Below are 9946 nucleotides of genomic sequence, written 5' to 3' on the forward strand. Positions count from 1 at the left end.
CTTCTTGCGTTGCCCTTTCTTATTTAAAGGGGTACTGTCATGGGGAAAAAAAATTTTTTCAAAATGAATCGGTTAATAGTGCTGCTCCAGCAGAATGCTGCACTGAAATCCATTTCTCAAAAGAGCAAACAGATTTTTTTATATTCTGTTTTGAAACCTGACATGGGACTAGACATATTGTCAATTTCCCAGCTGCCCCAAGTCATGTGACTTGTACTCTGATAAACTTCAATCACTCTACTGCTGTACTGCAAGTTGGAGTGATATCACCCCCCTCCCTTTTCCCCCCAGCAGCCAAACAAAAGAACAATGGGAAGGACCCAGATAGCAGCTCCCTAACACAAATTAACAGCTGCCTGGTAGATCTAAGAACAGCACTCAATAGTAAAAACCCATGTCTCACTGAGACACATTCAGTTACATTGAGAAGGAAAAACAGCAGTCTGCCAGAAAGTGCAGGCACAAGTCACATGACCAGGGGCAGCTGGGAAATTGACAAAATGTCTAGCCCCATGTCAGATTTCAAAATTGAATATAAAAAAATCTGTTTGCTCTTTTGAGAAATGGATTTCAGTGCAGAATTCTGCTGGAGTAGCACTATTAACTGATGCGTTTTGAAAAAAAACATGTTTTCCGATGACAGGATCCCTTTAAAGGGGGAGTTCACCTTTAAATTAACTTTAAGTATGATGTAGAGAGGGTTATTCTTAGTCAATTTGCAATTGGATTTCATTTTTTATTATTTGTGGTCTTTGAGTTATTTAACTTTTTATTCAGCAGCTCTCCAGTTTGCAGGTTCAGCAGTTTGGTTGCTAGGGTCCAAATTACTCTAGCAACCATGCATTGATTTGAATAAGAAACTGGAATATGAATAGGAGAGGGACTGAATAGCTAAAGGAATGATGGGAGTTGAAGTTTAAGATCCTCCCTTTAAAGGGGTTGTTTACTTTGAGTTAACTTTTAGTATGATGTAGAGAGTGATATTCTGAGACAATTTGCTACTGGTTTTCATTATTTATTATTTGTGGTTTTTGAGTTATTTAGCTTTTATTGCCTGACCTCAATATTATTTCTAACATTAATATATTCATGCTGGTATATACACCAGGAAGGCCATTGGGCGGACATTTAGGAAGTTTTAAGTAAACAACCAACATGAGGACAGCAAACTGGCTCCTCCTATTTTATATACCTCCTACCAGAGGGCTCCAATCTTTTTACGTTGCCAATTTTTATTTAAAGGTGGCGTTCACCTTTAAATAAACTTTTAGAATGATGTAGAGAGTGATAATCTGAATCAATTTGCAATTGGATTTCATCTTTTTATAATTTGTGTTTTTTGAAGTATTTAGCTTTTTAATCAGCAGCTCTCCAGTTTGCAGTTTCAGCAATCTAGTTGCTAGGGTCCAAAGTACCCCCAGCAACCATGCATTGATTTGAATAAGAGACTGGAATATGAATAGGAGAGGGCTGAATAGAAAGACGATTAATACAAAGTAGCAATAACAATACATTTGTAGCCTTACAGAGTATTTGTTTTTAGATGGTGTCAGAGACCCCCCATTTGAAAGCTGAAAAGTGTTAGCAGAAAAAGGCAAATAATTAAAAAACTATAAAAAATAAATAAATAAATAATGAAGACCAATTGAAAAGTTGCTTAGAATTTTCCATTCCATAACATACGAAAAGTTAACTTAAAGGAGAATTCAACCATTTAGCTAAAAAAACACTACCCCCCACCCCACCTAGACCCTCCCCCCCCCCAGCCTAACTTTTTACTTACCCCTCTGCGCCGATTCAGGCATCGGAGTTCACCGCAGCCATCTTCCTGGTCTTCATGTCTTCTTCCGGCGCTTCAGCAATTTCCGTCCATTTCGACGCATGCGCAGTTGGCGCAAAATGGTAAATTGCTCCAACTGCGCATGCGCAGCTTCGCCGGTCTCCTTCTCTGCTTACCGAAGACCTGGAAGATGACTGCGTGGAACTCAGTTAGGGGCTTTTCCCGGGGGGCAGTTAGGCTGGAGGGAGGAGGGAGGGGGGTCTACGTGGGGTGGGAGGTAGGGTTTTTTTTGCTAAAGGGTTGATTTCTTCTTTAAAGATGAACCATCCCTTTAACATCTGCCCTTGTGCAATTTCTAATCCATAGCTAGAAATATTTTAATGGCAACATAAAGTGAAATAGATTACATACAGACTTTTGTGTGTTTTTAAAGCACTTGCTAAATGTGAAAAAAATCATAACTTACTGTTATATGCGTGTTTTTTGAGTTCAAAACGCAACCCTCATTTCTATTTTCTTATAAGCCAACGTCAAGAGCAAAAAATGCAGCACATTGTATTTTTTAAAAAAATGCACTGAAACCTGACTGCAATAAAATGCAATTCTAAATTGTCAGAATATAATGGAGTCCTATGGTCTGTTTTAATCCGTACCACCACAGGGGATCACAGGATGGCGCACAATCTGATTGGCGAAATCGCCAAACGAGCGGATATCTATGTGTATGGCCACCTTAAGAGTCCTAAGAACCTTAGAGAAATATGGGGGTTAATAAAACCATAAAAAAATAACTGTACATTTAGGGGGTTATTTACTAAGCCCCGAATGCAAAAATCACGAAAAATTCATATTTTTTTAAATCGGGCTTTTAAAAATTCACTAATTTTTCTGAATTTATTAAGCCCCGAGGCTGGAAAACTCTGAATCTGAAATCCCGGCATCTCAGACATGTCGAGGTTGCATATAAGTCAATGGGAGAAGTCCCAATGATTTTATTGCGCTGTGTCTCGCGCTGTGTCTCGTGCCATACCCCGAAGTTTTCGGAGGTTTCGGGCAAAAATCTGAGGTTTTGGGTGAAAAAATTGTGAAAATCTGAGTATTTACTGCAAAGCAATAAATAAGCGTTAAAACCCCAAGCGGTTTAGATTGGAGTTTGTAGCTGCCAATATTGAGAGAATTTCGGACCTTGATAAATAACCCCCTTATTAATAAATGGACAATTCACAAGCTCCAATGCAGTAGCCCCAGATTCTGTTTTATTCACTGTTTATTATCTAGTGCCTAGTATCCTTCTGTACCAGATCTTATATAATGTAAACAAATCTTATGAGTTGAGGAAATAGATCAGGGACGCCTAACTTGCAGCCCTCTACCTTTTGTTGAACTACAACTCTAATATTACAAGACATCCCCTTCACTGGACCTCTGCGGATCTGCAAATTCGTACCAGCTGGAGGGCAAAAAGCTTGGACATCCTCATGAATAAACTGAAAAGATCTACCAGTTGTGCTTTATCAACAATTCTCCCTCACAAAGAGCCCCTGTGATGCAGAGGGCCCCAGGCAAATATCCTTTCTGCCCTACCCAAACCCTGGCCCTGCCTATGTCGAACAGTTTTCACACAGCCTCCCCCACCACCATTTTTTATCCCCTATGACTGGCAATCTGTGGGTTCTGGCAAATGCCAGAGGGGCTGCTATAAGGTCCCATAGAAAGTCAGTATTTAGTGGGCTGGTGGGAGCTGTTTGGGCCTCAATGTGGGCTGATTGGGCCTCTGTGTACCTGAAATGCCAGGGCCTATTTTAATTCTCAGTAAGACCTGCCTAGAAGTGGGTGGCACTGCAAGGTGTTATTTTCAGCTGCTGGCTATATCCCTGCAAAAATACATAGTGAAATGTGAATATACTGTAACATGTCTGTACTGAAGCCATTTTACAAGCTGCAATTAAAGAATTTCCTTCTGTGTTGTCACATGTTCCATCACCAGCAGCACATGCTGCTCTTGGAGTCTCCCGTAAGAAAGGGGTTAAAGTGCTCTCAGCGGCAAAAATATGTAAAGACTTCCTGTGCAGCATGAACCCTTTTTTTCTGATTTCTCTCCCCAGTCGAAGCTCAGTCCTGTGTTGTACTAGGCAACGCTTGAGAAGGCATCGCTGGATTATGATTTAAGCACACACCTTAAACTCGGCAACAGCAATTAGGAGGCGATTGAGTCCTAATGGCATGTATTTGCCTGAAAAAAGGAAGAGGTTAAAGGGATACTGTCATGGGGAAAAATTTTTTTTCAAAATAAACCAGTTAATAGTGCTGCTCCAGCAGAATTCTGCACTGAAATCCATTTCTCAAAAGAGCAAATAGATTTTTTTAGATTCAATTTTGAAATCTGACATGGGGCTAGACATTTTGTCAATTTCCCAGCTGCCCCTGGTCATGTGACTTGTGCCTGCACTTTAGGAGAGAAATGCTTTCTGGCAGGCTGCTATTTTCCCATCTCAATGTAACTGAATGTGTCTCAGTGGGACATGGGTTTTTACTATTAAGTGCTGTTCTTAGATCTACCAGGCAGCTGTTATCTTGTTACCTTCCCATTGTTCTTTTGTTTGGCTGCTGGGGGGGGGGAGGGAGGGGGTGATATCACTCCAGCTTGCAGTACAGCAGTAAAGAATGATTGAAGTTTATCAGAGCACAAATCACATGACTTGGGGCAGCTGGGAAATTGACAATATGTCTAGCCCCATGTCAGATTTCAAAATTGAATATAAAAAAATCTGTTTGCTCTTTTGAGAAATGGATTTCTGTGCAGAATTCTGCTGGAGCAGCACTATTAACCGATTCATTTTGAAAAGTTTTTTTTTTCCCATGACAGTATCCCTTTAAGGATTTTCTGTGCACCATAAATCGTTCTACACAAATGGCAGTGAATTGGTTAAGTGATCCTGTTTACAGTAAAGTAAACACTGGAATTAGGGTTGCCATCTTTTCTGGAAAAAAAAAATACAGGCCTTCCTATATATTTATCTTTTTTCCCTATTAATAACATTGGGATCAACCATCATTTTTACCGGCCAGGCCAGTAAAATACCGCCCAGTTGGCAACCTTAACTGGAGGTTCGTATAGATGGTCCATCCCAGGGAACAAGGATATTTGTGTTTAAGACACACACACACGCTTTACTGGGCAAGTGAATGAAAAAGAAGCCCATTATCCACTTCATTTGCCAATAATAACTTTTCGGAATGAGTAACAATGCAAGGTTCAGTCTGAGCAAGCCTATTATCTAGTGCTCTTATTTAGGGCACAGATACACGGTCAGATTTGGGGAGATCTCCTCTTCTTTGGACGACTACGCTCCCCAAACTGCCTTCCTGCCGGCTAGAATGTAAATCACCATCGGGATGGCACGTGGAGTGCTTAGTTTTCGGAAGTCGCCCGAAGTTTACTTTGTGAGGCAACTTCAGGCGACTTCTGAAAACCAAGCGCTCTACGTGCCATCCCGCGGCGATTTATAGTCTAGCCGGCGGGAAGGCAGTTCGGGGGAGATTAGTTGCCCCTGAAGAAGAGGAGATTTGTCGCCGGGCAGTATCATCATCATTTATCATCATCATTTATTTATATAGCGCTGTCAAGATACGCAGTGCTTTCAGAGTGGGACCTGAGAGCATAAAAAATTCCAGCCACACTTCTGTTGCATGCTTACAGTGTTTACATAGAAGGTGGATAGAAAGCTCATAAACAACCTCATAATCTTAGAGACTCACTGACAATGCAGTTTCCACTATTACTGATTATATTTACTCTAAATTCTATGCATATATGGAGTCTGCAGCTATTTGATTTTGCTCCTTGGTTATTTTATTCTGTATGTATGTATGTATATTTTTATTTGTATAGCGCTCATTGAGGGCAAAGTACTGTACAGCAAGACAATAAATTAGTAGTAAATTAGTAGTCACTGCATTAATAAGTAACAATAAGTGCAGTGTTAGAAATACATTTCACGTAAATATAAAATATAATTAAAATACAGATTAAAGGAAAACTATACCCCCCAAACAACGTAGGTCTCTATTAAAAGATACTGAGTAAAACAGCTCATGTGTAAAACCCTGCTTCATATAAATGAACCATTATAATAATAATATACTTTTTTAGTAGTATGTGCCATTGGGTAATCATAAATAGAAAATTGCCATTTTAAAAAATAAGTACTCTACTGTCAGTTAATCCAACATAAGTATCCTCCTTATGTCCCTACACTGGTTTTGGGTACCACTGAAGATATAATTCATATAACTTATCCTGATGCCAAAAGCAGTTCACAACTATACTCTGCCCTATATCTCTGTGCATATTCAACTTATGTATGCTTATAAAGGCAACCCAACTGGCCCCCCACACATGGTCTTGATATCACAGGGAGTGACCAGCAAGAGAAGGAGGGGCAAGGGTCCGGACTAGGGATAGGCAACAAAAGAGTTACATGCCTAGTGCCCCCCCACCACCATTGACACCCCAGTTACATACCTCTTCTGCTTACCCCAGTTCTGCCCTAGGATTACTTCACTATACACTATGTTGCAGTGCCACCAGATAAGTGGAGTACTCTTTGCCTTTTGCACAAATTCTGCATGTAGAGAGACATGATGTCTGGTGATTTTAATAGAGTGAAATCTAATACATCTTCTAGGCAAAAGGAGCCCCCCTTTAAGATACTGTATATTGGATCTAACTGTCATTCATTATCTGACACCCAACTCATACAGGTTTGAAGATTTCAGATGGATAATGATATTGTCTCTGCATGTATTGCCTATCTGACTATGTCAATGGGTGACTGTCACTACTATTTGTCAGACATAACTTCCATACGATTGCTGTCATGGGCATAACATTGTCTGATTTGGTCTTTTACTACTTTATTTAGTCTGAATGGTTAGTGGCAGGTTGGAAGATTGCGACGTTGGATTGTTACAAAGGGTTAAACTGCACGTCTATCTCCAGCTTTATCGTGGCAGGGCTGCAACAAGAGGACTATGGGGAGTCAATGGAGACAAGAAGGGGGACAATTTTACAGTTGGAGAGGAGTGGAGGGGAGCTGGAGTGGGGGCAAGGGGAATTGAGTAGGGCCAAAGAGTGACTCTTTCACAAAGAGCTTCTGCCAAATATATCTACAAATACTTTAACATCCTATGGATAATTTGGTGTTAAAACCTTCTAAAAGACTATTGCAAATTAGGCATTAGGGTTATAGATAATGCAAGAAGCTTTCCACTAAGCTATAACTCCAAAAAAAATAAAAACTACAATGGAAAGTTCTTAGGCTATCTCCAAGAGCAAACTCAATTGCCAACGTAGCATTTGTGATGAAATGCCTGAGCTGCTGGAAAGAATGTCAGATTGCATTGATTTGCATTGGAATCACTTTCGAGAATAATGCCTGGACAATTTCCTTTCATTTAATCAGTGATTTGACATCCTTTGTCAGAAAGTACTGAAGCGCAAGTGGTTGCCCTCCTTGCATCATCAGAAGAAAATCTCAGAAAAAAGAAAGCAAATTTCCACTAATAGCAACGCAATATATATGTATTCATATAACAAACATAACAAAACAAAATAGTTTGATGTCACTTCACTAAACAGGACAGTCAAAAGCTGTTTAACATTCAAACAGCTGCCAAATCTCCCGCCCGGCTACCAGAGGACAACATACCTCCTCCTAAATTTTGCCGCCCTAGGTCCGGCCTTTGTGGCCTCTGCACAAATTCAGGGCTGTCCATTACACATTCATGGCTTTATAAAATACATCGTTTTAGACTGTGTAACAATTTTGATTTATTTTAGCTTTTTTTTTCCGTAACACGTAACATATGCCCCTTATGAATTCCTATTTCTAAATATTTCTTCTAAACAATTTTTTGCCTCTTCAAATTTAACTGAATAAAGCAAATAGCTTACAGACTAGCTAACTATAAAGCACATCCCACAGAACAATTATTAATAATTAACAGAATTAAAATGCTCTGAAATCTATTGTGCTCTTCAGACTTGTCTCAAACTACAAAAGTCAAGTGGAGTTGCAGCAGGTTGTCAAAGATTATGGGGTAAATTTACTAAGGGGCCGATTCACTAACTTCGAGTGAAGGATTCGAAGTAAAAAAACTTCGAATTTCAAAGTGTTTTTTGGGCTACTTCGACCATCGAATGGGCTACTACGACTTCGAATCAAAGGATTCGAACTAAAAATCGTTCGAACATTCGACAATTCGATAGTCGAAGTACTGTCTCTTTAAGAAAAAACTGCGAGCCCCTAGTTCGCCATCTAAAAGCTACCGAACTCAATGTTAGCCTATGGGGAAGGTCCCCATAGACTTTCCTAAGTTTTTTGATCGAAGGATATTCCTTCGATCGTTCGATCGCACTATTTGCGCTAAAATCCTTCGACTTCAATATTCGAAGTAGAAGGATTTTAATTCCCAGTCGAATATCGAGGGTTAATTAACCCTCGATATTCGACCCTTTGTGAATCGGCCCCTTGGCGTTGAAAATTCGCCAGCGACGGCTTTGCACCCATCGCAACACTTCGCCAGACAAAAATTTGCTGGGACAAAGCTAATTTACTACAATGCTCAGTTTTTTCCTGGACAATGGACGAATTTTCCCTAGCGTTACTTCGGCTTTGCGAGCAAATCAAAGTGAAGATGCGCTAGCGTTCAATTCTGCCTAGCGCAAAATTAGTTAGAGGTCTTGCGCTCAGGCTTATTTGCCTATGGCGGGAAATTTAAAGTTGAATGGACCTCTTTCTGTTACATGTTGCATCTTATACATTACATTGACACTAATAACTAGACATGTCCAGGGAACCTTAATAAAGTCAATAGAGTTGTTTAATGCCCTACACATGAGCCCACTGTAAAATAATGTTCTATATGTTAGAAAATGTATGGGGGAAACTGGTTACACGAAAATATTTTTTTAGGACTTTTGCAGCCTATCATGCAGTTTTTGGAACTTAGAAGTTTTTCCATTAACAAAATATGACGTAAATAACTGAAGATTGAGGAAGTCCTATCACCCCATTGCACTTTGCCTGGTCTGAGCTGGCGAAGGCAAGTCTGGCGAAAGAGTTAAAGTTCAGTGAAATCCGCATTTTAGTGAATTTGCAGAGTAACGTCCATTCGGCAGAGCAAAAAGTCGCCTGGCGATAGAGTGCGAATGAGCGCTAGTGTCTATCTCCTTCACTGGCGTAGTGACGCCTGCTCCTGTTAGTAAATCGGCTAAGTCCCTGTGGGCGTTAACGCTGTAGAATCGTCACCAGCGTTAGTCACTTCGCACTTTAGTAAATCAGCCCCAATGTTTTTTGGTTTTTTTTTTTATTGTGGGTTGTGGAATCCCGTTTTAAAATGTAAGGTCCCTGGGGATGCAGGAAGGCCGGTGCAACTATTTGAAGTGGGAGTAAATAAATAGATTATGGATATCTATCCTGCGCCCTAGCAGCCGCTGTATTACTATAACTCCAAGCAGTCAGAGTTGCATATACCTTATGTATTTCTCTCTATACTCCCCCCCCCCGCGTGCCCTTTGATAATTCTAGCCCTGATTAAAATGCACTGAAATTGTAAGAATATGACCCACTGTTTATTTACATTTGATTTTCTAAATACAGAGCATTTTTATATATTTTTCAATTATTGCATATTTGGTTATAAGCCTTTAATATCAATATTATACTAATGTCCATATTTAAATTAATAAATAAACCAGTGGGAAAGTTAAAAAAAATCCCAAGCAGTAGCGCAGAGAGCAAGTAAATTCCACAGATAACTGGAAACATACTGCCCTGTGTGCAAGTAGCCATCCAACCCCCATACTGACTGGTAGGGGCCCCGGTGAGGGCACAGAATAAGGGCCATGATGATAGATTTAGTTTCTCACAAACTGCATTTTTACCATCCATCCAAAGTTATTATGTTTTCTGAGGAAGGATGAGAACAGAACCTCTGTTAAAGTTGCCTAAGGAATTTCTATTTTTCATCACAGTTACATCCCCCAGAGAGTAAGAATCACCCTTGGGGGCAGATTTACTAAAGGGCGAAGTGATTATTCGTCAGCATTAACTCTTTTAGGCACTTCGCCGATTTACTAATGGGCGTAGATGTAACTTCGCT

Source organism: Xenopus laevis, chromosome 8S, assembly GCF_017654675.1.
Source record: "Xenopus laevis strain J_2021 chromosome 8S, Xenopus_laevis_v10.1, whole genome shotgun sequence".
In the NCBI taxonomy this organism is placed as follows: Eukaryota; Metazoa; Chordata; class Amphibia; order Anura; family Pipidae; genus Xenopus; species Xenopus laevis.